This window comes from Dipodomys ordii, unplaced genomic scaffold (assembly GCF_000151885.1).
Source record: "Dipodomys ordii isolate 6190 unplaced genomic scaffold, Dord_2.0 Scaffold72, whole genome shotgun sequence".
Classification (NCBI taxonomy): domain Eukaryota; kingdom Metazoa; phylum Chordata; class Mammalia; order Rodentia; family Heteromyidae; genus Dipodomys; species Dipodomys ordii.
The window spans coordinates 11,842,209-11,857,647 of record NW_012267288.1 but is presented as its reverse complement, the minus strand read 5'-3'; the positions used below and the strand labels follow the sequence as shown (position 1 = coordinate 11,857,647).

Below are 15,439 nucleotides of genomic sequence, written 5' to 3'. Positions count from 1 at the left end.
AAAAAAAAGTCTCATGGAATTTCCTGCTCAGGCTGGCTTTGAACTGTGAGCCTCAGATCTCAGCCTCCTGAGTAGCTAGGATTACAGGTGTGAGCAACTAGTGCCCAGCAGAAATGTACTCTTTACCTGACTTATATAACTATAACCCCTCTGTATATCAGCTTTATAATAACAATAAAAATGTAAAAAAATTGTTCAAGGCCTCAAAAATAGTAAATCATTCTGTTATATGATAGCTCTAATAATAGAATATATAATACATAACACATTATATATAAAATATATATTTCCAGTGTATTGTTTCAACTTCAATGCAGCCCTACGTTTCTGGGGATTAATCTCCTGAGAGGATAAGAAAGGGGGACCAAACAGCTGCTGCCAGAGAAGCTGAATTGAGGAGGGGGATAGAAGAAGAGCCTGGAAAAGGATTAGGAGAATGCCTCAGCGGTCAAAAGGACTTTTCCAATGCAGTCTGTTTGGTTTGTTTGGTGATGCACAAGACATTCTGATGTGGCTTGCACACTGCCAGTGATATGTATAGTCACCTGCCTGCCCTACCTGTTGTCCTTCCTCTCCCTTCTCTCTTCTACTGTATTCTCTTCCCTCATTCCTTATACCAAGCTCTGCTCTATCTTCCAGCCCAGACGAGGACTTAAGAACTTTAAAACTTTGTGTGAGCCCTGTGCTATTGTAAGCACTGAGCATTTATTCACTCACTTACCTCATGGCAGTTCCCTGCACTATGGGCTATTATCATTCCCTTTGTGAAATGAAGCAAGAGAGGTTAAGTGATGTGCAGAAGTTACACATCTAGCGGTAGACATAGGGTTCAAGCCTGACTGCAGAGCCTAGATCTTAACCACTTTGACATGCTGCTTGTCAATGAGAGAGCACTAAAAGTTTAATTGTTTATTTTGACGGATGTATCAGAATGTCATTGCATTAAACAATAGCTACATCCGAAAGTCATGGAGCCCCCCAGTGGTACCAACAGTGAATATGTTTTAGCCTTTCTTCTTTCCTCTTCTTTTGCAATTCCTGTCTCTCAAAATTCTTCCTCTCCACTTTCTCCTTTCCTCTTTTTCCTCCCTTGCTTTATTTTGTATTAATAATTTTCTTTTCTTTTTTTTGGTCTGGTAGTGGGGCCTAAACTCTGGGCCTGGGCGCTATCCCTCAGCTCTTCAGCTCAAGGCTAGCGCTCTACCACTTGAGCCACAGCGCCACTTCCGGTATTTTTCTTTTTGCTTATGTGGTGCTGAGGAATCGAACCCAGGGCCTCAGGCATGCAAGGCAAGCACTCTGCCACTGAGCCACCTTCCCAGCCCAATAATTTTCTTTTAAAAAATTTTTTTATTGAGATTAAGTGATTATATAAATTTCATAGTATCGTGGGATAGTGATACTTAGCTGAAGTCAGTTAATAATGTTCTTAATCGACATCCATGCTGAAGGTCTCCCAGGAGAAGCAATGTACTGGTCCTGTCCTAAAATCTGTGGTAAGGTCACCAAAACCTAACATGTACCCAGTTCACTAGTAGAGAGCAGGATGTCCATGAACAAGTTACTGGTTTCTGATCTGTGAACTGATGGTAGATTAGAACTGAGGAACACAGAGATTCCTTTTTAGCCGTGTCACTTTAGATTCCATTGGTAATCACAATCATTTCTTTGAGTCCTCGAGAAAAACTCAAATGAAAGACGACCAGATTTTAGGTCAGAGAGATTGGCGCTCTAAAGAAACATCACGTGGTAGTTTCCGGCAAGAGTGTCTTATTATCTTGAGGTTCTGTGACAGGGCAACATGCATTAGATTTTTGACAGATATATGCTGAAAGTAGCAATTGTAAAAGCCTTTTTACTGGAAAGGGCATTATAATCCAATATTGTCAAAAAGCATAGCTGTTATCATGGGCGGCTTTTAAGATGGTTCACATGAGCCTCTCCTTGCATTCATGCTTTGGTGTAATCCCCTCCCTTTGAGTACCATAACAGTCAGCTTTCATCCTTCTTATACATACCTGACATAATCAATTTATAGAGAAAAAAATGGTTTATTTCAGCTCACCGTTTCAGAGGTTGCAGTCCATAAGATTGGTTGTCCCTGCTCCTTTTAAGCTTATGGTGAGACAGCACATTATGGCAGTATGCAAAATAGAGCAAAACTGCACATCTTGGGAACAGAGAGCAAGAGAGAGGGATCCCACAATCTCCATTGAGGGCACACCATAACCTGAGGACTTCCAGCTAGCCCCACATCTTAGAAAGTTTTCACTACCTCCCAAGATTCCCCAAGCTGGAGCCTTTGGAGGACATTCCAGTACCAAACTATAGGAATTCTGGTCTGCACATACTTATTTGCTTCTAATGAGCAGAACTGGCCAAAGTAGTGGCTATGACTGATGATAGGTTAAAAGATTTCTGTCTTGTTCTTTTGCTTCCTGCTCTGAGGGAAGCCGACGATCACATTGTAAGCTGTCCTATTAAAGACTCACAGAGTAAGGAACCAAGGGAAGCCTCAGGTCAACAACCTGTGAAGAACTGAGACCCTTGGTCTAATCAAAAGGAGCTCAATGCTGCTGTGGTCAGGTAAGTGGAAGCCAGTGGTCCCCCAGTGAAGTCCTGAGATTATTCCAGCCAGGTTGACTCCTTGTGGGCATCCTTATAAGAGGTGCCAAACCAGAGAGGTTTCAGCAAAGCTGTGTGTGGTTTCCACACCACACCCACAACTGGGAAAGAAGAACTGTTTCCTGTGCTAAACTGCCAAATTCATGACTGATACAGTGATTTTATGTGTGTTTCAACACTCCGATTTTGCATCTGAGCACAAAAATAAATTTTATTTAATGATAAGGAAAAGGGCAAAATGGTCGACTGTCATCATCACCAGAGGCAGATATGATACTGCGTAAAGCAGCAATTGGGGGACATGATAAATCAATATGGTATGTGTGATCTTAGCTCCAGCAACATCTAACCGCACACCCGAGTCACACTCAGTTTCTACAGCCATGCCTGGCAGTCTGCTGTGCATCACCCAGAGCTGCTCCTTTCCTTCCCTTGGCTGCCAGCCATGGTCTCAGCTGGCCCACAGCTCCTACCGCTGCACAGGGAGTGATTATTACTCATGATGGGTAATAATAGGATGTACAGCTATACATTCATAATATACAAGTAATAATAAGATATGGCATTTCAAATATCACCTGACCAGTGCGGCAATGAAAAGTTTCTACAGATACAAAACCCCAGTTTCTCTTCCATGCTTCTCCTTGCCATCTGCCACACAATCTCAGAATTCTGTGTGACGTTCTGGGACCATGTGGGTACATGTCATACAGAAACCAGAAATTTGATGACTATTTTTTGTCTGGTACCTTAGCAATGTAGTATTTTATTCCTGTGCCTCTCTAAAGAAGCTTAAAGGACTGAGAATATAGTTCATTGGAAGAACACTTTTCTAGCTTGAAAAAGCTCCAGGTTCAATTCCCAGCATGAAAAAAAGCCCACAAAAAAAAACAAAACAAAAACAGGTACAGTAGCTTATGCCTGCCATCTCAACCGTTGAGAGGCTAAGGCAGGAGATCATGAGTTTAAGGCCAACTGTGAGCCAAGTGCTGGTGGCTCACACCTGTAATCCAAGATATTCAGGAGTCTGAGAATTAAGGATTAAGATTCAAAGCCAGCCCAAGCCGAGAAATCCCCTCAAGACTCTTATCTCCAATTAGCCAGCAAAAAGCTGGAAGTGAAGGGTCTGAGTCCCACCATGGGACCTAGAAAAAAGGGGGGGGGGCTTTTTCAGCTTTTCTGGACTGCAGAGCCACAGGGAATAAGGAGCCACTGAGGTCCTGGGAGCTTGAGTGTTGGTGGTTCTCAGCCCCCAAACGAACTTGGCTTCAGCTTCAGCCCAAGGAGAGGGATACATTTCCATGATAACTTCGTCTTTGATGAATTCCTTCGTGATTTCCATAGCATCTTCAACGAGGTGGGAGCCTGGACCTTTCCTTCCTGCCCTCCTGATCTTCCAGGTCTTGGATCAGAGACACCTGGTGAGAGACTGCTTTGAGACTCAATGCTTAAATACCCAGATAGTCTTCAGCCCAAGATCTTTTTGGGGGGGGGGGGGGGAGAGGGGTGTCTTGGAGAGTAATACAAGAACTGAATCTGATACAAGAACTGAATCTAGTGCTGGTTGGGCCAGCACCAGACTGAGGGTCTCCAAGATCTTTTCATCGGTTTGATGACATATGGCCTGTGACTCACCATCCTAGAGCCAGAGAGGACAATGATCTTGATTCCCAGGTTTCCCAGGAGAGTCTTGGCCCCATTCTGCAGTCTCAGCCCAAGTCCTACTTCAAGAGTATCTCTGTGAGCAAGACGGGAAAGTGAAGGAGCACCAGACTATAGTGGACAGTGAGGGCTAGAGGGAGACAACAATCACTCACCAAGAAGCAGATGGCAGCCCTAAGAGTTGATCCAGAATCACCAAGACCTCCAGCCTTGGATGATGCTTTTTCCATCCTGGATTTACTTTTAGGACATTGGTTCAACCCAGTTAGCTTCGTTAACCTTCAGAAGTCTTCAAATCCTTTTCACTGCCCACTGTCAATAAGCTTAGCTGCTTCTGTCATCTTAAGGGCTGGAGTGTGTACAACAGAAGCTTGAGGATGTGACAGGCTGTCATTCACCCAAACTGAGCAATAAAACCTTTATTTATGCTAAAAAAAAACAACTGGAAGTGGAGGTGTGGCTCAAGTAATAGAATGAAAAGCTAAGAAAAAGTGGAAGGCCCTGAGTTCAAGCCCCAGTACCAACACACACACACACACACACACACACACACACACACACACACACACACACACACACAAAGAGGCCAACTGGGACTCATAGCAAGACCCTGTCACAAAAATCAAATCAATCAATAATTGCATAAAGGTGAGAATGTGGAAATAGTTGGACCAAAACTTGGGTTTAGTGGTTGCCATATGTGATTTTTTTCTCTGGTGAGTCACTGAAATCTTCAGCTTGGCTCAACCCACCTCCAGCCTTAGCAAACCAAGTTAGAGGGATATTTTCAGTGGTAACAAACACATTCCTATAGCCAGCTCCTCCATCTGTTCCTACCGTTTCTATATACAGGACTGTGCAAAGCTCTCCTGAATAGATTTAAGACTAGCCAAGGTCAATGTGCAATCAGCCATTGCAGATGGGGTCATCAAGAACAGGAAACTGCAGCTGGGGAAAGCAGACATTCTGGGAGACTGACTTGACATGTGCCCTTCAGTTCTCTCCTAAAGGGAACAGGTGACATGTAAAATGAAGATGAATTCACTGAGCAGCAAAGTAAGGAGGTGTACTTCCCATATAAGACCCTCAGGACTAAAGAACGGTGGTTCAATGGCTTTACTATTTGGCTGTTTTGTCACATTGTAATGATAAACAGGGTCTAACACTGTATTTTTCATATACTAAGTTTTAAGTTTTGTTTTGTGTTTTTGCTGGTTATAGGGATTGAACTCTAGGCCTGGGCGCTGTCCCTCAGCTGTTCAGCCCAAGGCTAGCACTCTACCACTTGAGCCACAGTGCCACTTCTGGCTTTTTCTGCTTATGTGGTGCTGAGGAATTGAACCCAGCCTCATGCATGCAAAGCAAGCACTCTACCACTGAGCCACCTTCCCAGTCCCTTAAATTTTATTTTTAAAATCTCTTTTATAAGCTGGGCATATAACTTCTTGGGAGGCTAAGATTTGAGGATTACAGTTTAAAGCCAGCCCAGCCAGAAAAGTCCATGAGACTCTTACCTCCAATTAAACAGCACAAAGCCAGAAGTGGCATAAGTGGTAGAGTAGCTTTGTGCACAAAAGCTCAGGGACAGTGCTTAGGCCCTAAGAGTTAAAGTCTTAGGACTAAAAAAAAAATTCTTTTAGTGTTATAAATTGTGGTCAAATGTACATGATATACAACTTAATTTCTTAGTAATTTTTTGTTTGTTTTGACAGTACGGGGGTTTGAATTGAGGGCCTCACACTTTCTAGGCAGGTGCCCTACCAACTGAGCCACAGCTCTAATCTTCTCTTTTTTTTTAGAGTTCTTTTATTGCCTGGGCCAGATTGGACTGCGATCCTCCTCCTTATACTTTCCATGGAGCTAGGATGACAGGCATATGTCACCACACCCAAATTGATCTTAGTTATTTTTAAATGTGTAGTTTAGCAGTGCTAGCACATTCACATTGTTGTGTAACCATCACTATCATCTGTCCCCAGAACACTCTCCATCTTGCAAAAGTAAAACCTTCTATACATTAAGCAACCCTCATTGTCCTCTCCCTTAGACTCCCATTTGCTGTGTTTATGAATTGACTATCCTAAGTACCTCATATGAGTGGAATAAAACAGTATTTGTTTTATTTGTTGGCTGACTTGCTTCACCTATTGTGATTTCCTCAGAGATCATCCATGTTGCAACTTAGATGAACTCTTTGAAGATGAATAGCATTCTGTTGTATACATGCACCAGTTTGTTCACCCATCTACTGATAGATACTTGGTTACTTCTACCATTTGTCTCTAATGAATAATGAATAATGCTACATACATGTATATACAAAAACCTCTCTGATATTCTACATTCTTTTGATGCATACCTGAAATTTTCTAGGACTAATGATAATTCAGTTTTAACATTTTTGAGGACCCATCACATTGTTTTCCATAATAGGTGCGTCCCTTTACATTTTCACTGGCTAAGTATAGGAATGAGTTTCACGTTACCCATAGCCTTGCCAACACCGTTCAATTTCAGACAGTCTTGCTATATAACTCAGACTATCCTCAAACTCACAATTTTATTACCTGAGCCTCAAAAGACTAAAATGTCAGGTAAGTACCACCATACCTGGCTGTCTTGCTTTTCATAGTAGCAATCATCATAGGAATAAAATCTCCCAAATGTTTTTAAATGTCCTGTGTCTGTAGGGTACAAATAATTCCTGTACTTTGGAAGGCTGTGCTATGGCCAATACTATTGGGCTGTATTGCTGATGTGACACAGCTGGAGGTATCAGAGGTGACTGATGCAGAGATATGTGGTGGTGTCTACAGAAGTGTACACATGAACTGGTGTGTGACCATGTGACCTTGAAGACTTTGAAGATTCAGGTCTAAACCAGGGGTGGGCCATGGCTGGCTCTCTCCATCTCATCCCATTTTAATACAGAATTCTCAAGATTCTAAAAAATCTATACTCAAACGTAGATGTCTACCTAAGTCTTAAACTTTAAATATTTAGAGACATGGGCCTCCAACTGTGTGCTTTTCCTAAGCTCCTCATTTATTGGGAAAGATTCTGAGAAAATCAGTTTCTTAATGTATTGGGTATTCTGATGTACTCAAACATATTGTAAGGATAGTAAAGTTACTTCAGTTTTTAAATAACTAAGTGAATATAAAACTAACATTTTTATGGTATAAGGAAGAGGATGGGAGGCAAGATTAATTAGAACAATAAAATTTTCTTGAAAATGACTAATGCTATCTTAATGTTTGACTAAGAACTCTTGAGATGTTTTTCTTTTAGTAACCAAATGTCTCAAAAATTTCCACAGTTTTGAAAATCATTTCATCATCAATGCCTTAATTAGCATTATAACGTTAAAAATCAAATACAGAAAGCACAGGTTAGTTATTTTAACAAATATCAACCGAAAAAGTATATTATACATCATTTGAAATACAAAACATTCTGTTACTGATGTTAGCAACCTTTTTTTTTAGGGGGGGGGTCAGTACTGGTCCTGGGGCTTGAACTCAGGGCCTGAGCCTTATCTGCTCCAAATTGGTGCTCTACCACTTGAGCCATAGCTCTACTTCGAGCTCTTTGATGGGTAATTGTAGATGAGTCTCATAGACTTTCCTTCCCAAGCTGGCTTTGAACTTCAGTCCTTAGATAACAGCCTCCTGAGTAGCTAGGTAATATTACAGGTATGAGCCATGGGCACACAGCTGGAAGACAATATGTTTTAAATGGTGAAAGTTTAAATCTTGATCTGTAATTGTTATGATAATCAAAGAACTCCATATAATGCTTAATACAATGCCTGGTACATGGTTGTGTTTGGAATATTACTATGGGGAAAAGTTAAACATTTGTTGAATGGCAATACTCATAGAGGTTAAGTAACTTGCTCAAGGCCAGATAGTAACTAGTTCCAGGTAAGATTTGAGTCAAATATATCCATTTACCAAAAATTGATTAAGAACTATATATAAGCCACTAGTAGAGATGCAGCAGCAAGAGAGATATGTGCTCTTGTCTCAGGGATCTTTCAGCTTGAAGAGCAGAGAACACTAAATAAATAATTTCCTGGTTATCCATTAGTAAGTCCAATGAAAGAAATGTTCAGGTACAAGAACCAGGAATGTTTTGCCGGGGGTTTTCAGCTGTGACCAGGGAAGAAGAAACTATCATGAACAGCAACAAAAAAGAAGCATTTGTAGAAGCCAGAAAGCAAAAAAGGACTTGGGCCATTTAAGCAACTTCAGGAGTGGCAGGAGCTGGACACAGTGTAGAAGCAAAAGAATACAGGAGACCAAGATGGAGACACACATACAGCCAGCTTGGTCATGCAAGAATTTTGGAACACAGAGAGAAGCACATTGTTTTGTGCAAGTAATACATGGTAACAATAAAATGGTAGCCCTCTTGCTTATAAAAGGAAAATAGAGTTGAAGGAACAAGATTGGATATGGGGAGACTGGCTAAAAGGTTCATTGAAGGGTTTAGGGGGAAAATGTCAAAGAGGAAGAGAAATAAAAATCTAACCTATGTGTATAACATGTGAACACCGTTATATGTTATAGACTGTGATAGACAATTTGCTCCAGGAAAGTTAGAATGAACTTGTGACTTTAAATGAGCATCATTATTCCATAATACTGTGAAATTCCGGAAATTATGTAATCACTTAATCACAATCAAAAAAAAAAAAAGAACCTCGAGGAAGGTAGGGAGGGAAGGGATGGTAGGGGAAAAACAATGGAGGGGGTAACAATGTTTAAGAGGAAGTGTACTCATTACCTCACTCATGGAACTGTAACCCTCTGTATAGTATATTTACAATTAAAAAAAACATCTAACCTATGGGTGAGATAGACAGGCTTTCATCATGGCTGACAGAGAGGATGTGAGGCTCCTACCATGGGACATTGCCTGCATGCTCCAGACGTAGAACACACTGGAATTGCTGAGGAAAGAGAGGAAGGCAGAACCAAGAGTCTTGAGTCTGGAGAGTCCTTGAAACTTCTAAGGGAAAGAAATGAATTGACAGTTGAGTCATGGATGAGCACAGGAGAGAGACATCTGGTTGATATTTGTGAAGATGGAGATGACAGTTAAAAGTTTCTGAGTAGGGAGCGGCAAGGGAGAGAGAGAGAGAGAGAGAGAGAGAGAGAGAGAGAGGAGAACAAGGGAGGGAAAGAGAGGGAGAGAGAAAGCTGACAAAAAAAAAGACTTTAAAGAATCATGGGTGAATTCTGAAAAGGGTGTATTTGGCAGCCTCAGAAGGGGATGATCCACAGTCAATTGCTGCTGATTTGAAGAGGAGAAAATAACTGACAATCATCACAGAGTGGAAGGCTGGCCATCACTGATGATCAGAGAGAAAGGCGAGTCTGAGCAGTGACTAGGAAGAGCCAGTTTGCAGCTGCTGTGAGGAGAGGAAAAGCCAGAGACACATGAATGGTGACAGTATCTAGCAAAGCCTGGCTGTTGAGGGGGAGCGAGTGTGTTTATAAAATGAGGGAGACGAGTCATAAGCTGAGTCCCTTCAATAGACTGGACCTAGAAGGTAAGAGGATGATGCTGCTAGAAAGGAATGAGATATGCCCATCAGCAGCACAAAAAATGATAAAGTAATTGGTGACTTTACACTTCCAAACAAAAATCAGGATATTTGTTGATGACATTAAAAAAGGATTTTAAAAGCTGTATAAAGGCATATTATATTATTTTAAATAAGATCAACCTCATAATTATAATTTACTAATGTGGTTCAAAAACCATTTCTGTGGTTCAGGCCTTTCTATCTCTACCAGTAATATACCAACATTAAAAAGTGTTTTCCAGCTAGGCATTGGTGGCTCCTCAGACCTCAGAAGGCTGAGGCCTGAGGGTAGCAGTTTAAAGCCAGCCCAGGCAGGAAAGTCCATGAGACTCTTATTTCCACTTAACTACCCCAAAGCCCAGAAGTGAAGCAGGTGCTCACATGGCAAAGTCTTAGCCCTAAGTGAAAAAGCTAAAGGACAGCACTTATATCTTAAGATCAAGATCTAATACACACACACACACACACACACACACACACACACACACACACACACACACACGAGTTTCCTATCTTTTTCTTTCCTATTTTGAAAAACACTGAGTTTTTAACCAGTTACAATGAAAGATAAATGGGATTCTTCCCCTTAGTATTGGTGATTGGCAGTTCAGGTTGCCTTCTTGTTAGCTCTGGTTGTCTTAAGTGGACTGTTGTCATTTAGCAAGAATTGTTTTGAGATGGCAAAAATAAAATCATTTAATTTCCTCCTTGAATCTACTAGGCAAAATTAAAGGGCCTGTATACTAATAGTTCAACAAGCAATGGTGTAACATCATAGAGATATCACAGGACAGTCTGAAATGATAATTAAAGCTGTGGGCTTGGTGGCACATACCTTATAATTCCAGCATTTGGGAGGCTGAGAGAGAAAGGTAGTAACTTCATGGCTATACTAGACTACAAAGTGAGACCTTTTCTACCTCCCCGCAGAATTTAGGGTGGTTTCTATTTTTTATTTTTTGGTCAAAAGTGTGATTAAAGATGTCATCTTTAACAAAATAAAATACGATTGTTGGAGAATCTTAGTACATTTTTCGTTTTCTTTTTCCTTCCCTCAGTACAATCCTGCCCTTAGGTGAGGTAGAACAAATGGACATTTGAACTTCACACTGAACTTTGAGCTTGGGCACCGAATGTTCTTTCTCCACAGCCCAGGGATATTATGACTCCTGGGTGTGTGCCCTGGGGTAGGAACTCTGCATTCAGATAATCATCAGATGGCCCACATGCACAGGATAAAGGAAGCACACTATGGTGAGGCAGATTTTATGCTTGATGAGCCTCAAAACTAAGGCCTTCTTGATGATAATGATATTTTTGTTTATTATTTATTTATTGTTTTGCCAGTCATGGGGCTTGAACTCAGGGCCTGAGCACTGTTCTGAGCTATTTTTGCTCAAGGATAACATCTACCTCTTGTGCCACAGCACCATTTCTGGCTTTTTCTGTTCATGTGGTACTGAGGAATCGAACCCATGGCTTCCTGTATGTTAGGCAAGCACCCTCTACCACTAAGCCACATTCCAAGCCCCAATTATGGTATTTTTAAATAGAAACCTCTAAACACAGGCAAAAAATCCCAAATTTCTAAACTTTAAAAACTTTTGACTATCACTATATAGTTGCATGTAATGAATAAAAGATCCCTGTGACATAGGTGTTTGTTATTATTTTATTGCCAGTCCTGGGGCTTGAACTCTGGGCCTAGACATTATCCTTGAGCTTCTTTGTGTTCAAGGTTAGCACTCTACCACTTGAGTAGCAGTTCCACGTCCAGCTTTTTCTGAGTCATTTATTGGAGATAAGAATTACATGAACTTTCTTGCCTGGGCTGGCTTTCAACCATGATCCTCAGATCTCAGCCTCTCGAGTAGCTCGGATTATAGATGTGAGCAACCAGTGCCCGGCTTAGACAATGTTTTTAAAATTTATTAACAAGGAAAAATGAGCTGGAGGTACAGTTCAAGCAAACAAGTGTTTGACTCGCAAGCACAAAGCCAGAATCAAACTCTTAATATCACCAAAAATGAAAAACAAAAGACAAACGTGATCAAGTCTTAAAGTTTGTAAAAAGATTTTTATGAAGTACAGTGGGTGTGTCACTGACTCCATTTGGCAACAACAGTATTTCTACAACACAGGGTGTCAATCAACCTTATTTGGATAGTAGATATGTAGTGACCTCCAATTTCTATTTAGATGGAGTCTGGTGGAAGTTTCTGTCCCAGCTGGCCTGGAAATGTAATCTTCCCAATCTGATACAAGACAGGCATGTATCACCTCGGCTAGCTATGGGTTGAGAAGGGGTCTCAAAAACTTTTCTGCCTGGGGTGGCCTCCAAGCTTAATCCTCCCATGTGCTGTCTCCCAGGTAACTAGAATTATAGGCCTGAGGCACTGGGCTCATCTAGCCACCCTGTTAGATGACATTTACATTCTAATATAGTACAGGCACTTTGACTTACATTGTTGCCAGTGCTCACAATTGCATTTCTCAGATGATAAAACTCTTTCCAAATGGAAACAACAGGTTTTTTTCTTTGTTGATGTTTTTGTTTTATTTTCCGTTTGTCTTGTTTGTTCATTTATCTGTCTTTGGGAGGGTCAGGGGGGCACAGAAATGGAGGGACAAAGGGTAAACAAATGCAGCTAGAACAAATGCACTAGGCCTTATGTTGAAAATGGGTGAGGATGGGAGGGAAAAACGGGAGTGAGGGAAGGGGTGACATTTCTAAAAAGCAATGTACTAATTACATAATTTATATAGCTATAACACCTCTGTACATCACCTTTGTAATAACAATAAATTTTTTAAAAGAATTTTATTCACTAAAAAAAAATAAAACTGTTTCAGAGAGGTGGCCCATATTGGTTTCTCCAAAAACCATCTTAAAACAAAACCTATTCCCTCCCATGGGCCCTGACTGGTGCCTTTAGAGAAGTCTTTTGGCCATGGGCCAAAAGAAGTCATTGGCCAATTCTACTTTTGCTCTAGATCTCAATGTAGATAAGGATGCAATCTGTTTTATCCAATTTGTGTATTTCTACAAGGTAGAGGATATTTCTCATTATGCTTTTTGTTGTTCTTAAATCTTTATAGTTCTCTCTCTGTCTTTTTTTTTTTCTTTTTCATCCAGTCCTGGGGCTTGAACTCAGGTCCTGGTCAGTATCCCTGAGCTTCTTTTTGCTCAAGGCTAATGCTCTACCATTTGAGCCTCAGTGCTGCTTCTGGCTTTTTGTGTGTATGTGGAACTGAGGAGTTGAACCCAGGGCCTCCTGCATGCTAGGCAAGCATTCTACCACTAAGCCCCATTCCCAGCCCAAACAATCTTTTTGCTATTTTTTAAAAAAATTTTTTGTCCGTCATGGGGCCTGAAATCTGGGCCTGGACGCTGTCCCTGAGCTCTTTAGCTCAAGGCAAGCACTCTATCACTTGAGCCACAGCGCCACTTCCTATAGTCTCTTTAGATGGAGAATTCATTGGTATACCAGTATGACACCAAGTGAGATTAATGCTACAAATGTTACTTCACAAATGTCACTTAGATAATGAAGAATTTCCATTTCAGAAAAAAGAAAAAAAAGTTTCACAGAAACACACCTCTAAAATGGAACCATTGGGATCCTATACAAATTGCCACCATAATCTTAGTGGCTGCTGCCAATAACTTTCTAACCCCTATTGATTGAAAAGTGGTGGAAAGTACAGAGTTGGGAAACCAATTCTCCTGATCCCTGCATACCACCTAGCTAGGATGACAGGTGCATGTCACCTTGCTGCCCAGCTCTTGGCTGGGATGGGGTGGAAGGGAGTCTCATGAACTGTTTGCCTGGGATGACCTCAAACTGAAATATTCTCATCCATGCCACCTGAGTAGCTAGGATTACAGGTGTGAGCCACTGGCATCCAGCAAGTTAAAGCTTTTTATCATGAAGGCTAAGTAAATATCACAGTCAATATACTTAAAAAAAAACAACAAATTATCCAAACTAATAGTGCCTATCTGTGGAGTGTGATGAATTTCAATACACTCTCATGAGTGAATAAAGGTTACAATGAACAAAGCAATCAGTGTGACTTCTAAGAGGCACATTTATCAAACAGTTTAGCCCAGGGACATCTGTACTCTATGAATCTTTTTTTTTTGGATGGTGGATAGCTTCTGCCAGGAACAGAACAAACTGTTTTTTTAAGTGTGCTTCCCCTCCTGACTATTTCCTAGTCATGAAAGAGTAATGGCTTCAAGAAGTAAAATTAAGTCAACAGTTTGGCTGTCTTTAAACTTGGCTGAAGATACACAAAACACACACCAAAGAGTAATGAATACAAAAAGAATTTGTTGGGTTCTAAACAGAATGGAATTTTACAAAGAAATGGTCATGCATCCTAACTTTGGCAGAGGATAACTTCTTTGCTCACGTTCTGTGGATAAGCTTGTGAAAAGGAGCAATGTTGGAGCAGGACAGTTCTTCAGTATGAAGAGTTGTTTCTTGCTGAGTACACTACATAACCTTTGTCACTGCTGATTTTAAATGTCATGGAGTATCAAATGCCAGTAGTACTGCCACAGATTTGCAAATCCTTCTGGGGAGAAGGGTAAGCCATTGCTCATAGAGAAGCATCATATTATAGATAATAGAGGTGTCCACATAATGTTGGACTAATTTTCTTTTTTGAAAACTGAGGTCTTGAAGACCGAGATGACATTTCTTCACCAATTAAACCCAACATCTCTGATTCAGCTTACTGAACTGGATTCGAAGTCACTTCCCAGTATTCTAGAAAAGGAATATTCTGCAAAGGATAGAGTTAGTTCTCATTCTACCACTTCCTGTCCATGATAAAATCATGGACAACTTCTGCTAAGGAAGGGATCATGTGTTTATCTAAGGCTTAACAAATGTATAAATATGTGCAAATCTTCTTAGCCTGGGTCCAAGTAGTCCAGAAGCACTCACATATCAGCTGAATTTTCACATTATGGCACTGATATTTTTAATACTCCCAACTGACTAGAACTATTCTTAAGGGTTAAATCCTGGTCTCCAAAGTTGAGGGGTCCTACCCCACTCCATCAATTAGAAGCCTTATCACATGGAAAAGGGAAAAGCAGCTGTTTGCTAGCTACTGGGGAGGAGGAACTCAAAGGGAAACCCTCCCTCCCATCTCCAAAACAAAGATTCTTCCTGTGGTGGCTTTTTGCAAATCCTTCACTCTTAAGATTCCTATGACATGGGGCTGGGAAGGTGGCTCAGTAGTAGAGTGCTTGCCTTGCATGCATGAGGCCCTGGGTTCGATTCCCTAGCACCACATTAGCAAAAAGAAAAAAAGCCAGAAATGGCACTGTGGCTCAAGTGGTAGAGCGCTAACCTTGAGCTGAAGACCTGAGGGACAAGTGCCCAGGCCGAGTTCAGGCCCCCTGACAGGACACACACACATACACACACACAGATTCCTATGACATCTAATTTCTCCTGAATAAAAATGTGCCTGAGGAAGGGAAGAAGTATAGTGTCATTATAGCCAAGTAGGGATGCTCTCCACCCACTGGGAGAA

The 15,439-nt window shown here is 41.1% G+C and overlaps 1 pseudogene; it reads left to right on the top strand.

Annotated features, from left to right (window-relative positions):
* The window catches only part of LOC105991369, an 8,376-nt pseudogene extending 3,714 nt beyond the window's left edge, over nucleotides 1-4,662 (top strand).
* The last annotated feature ends 10,777 nt before the right edge of the window (nucleotides 4,663-15,439 follow it).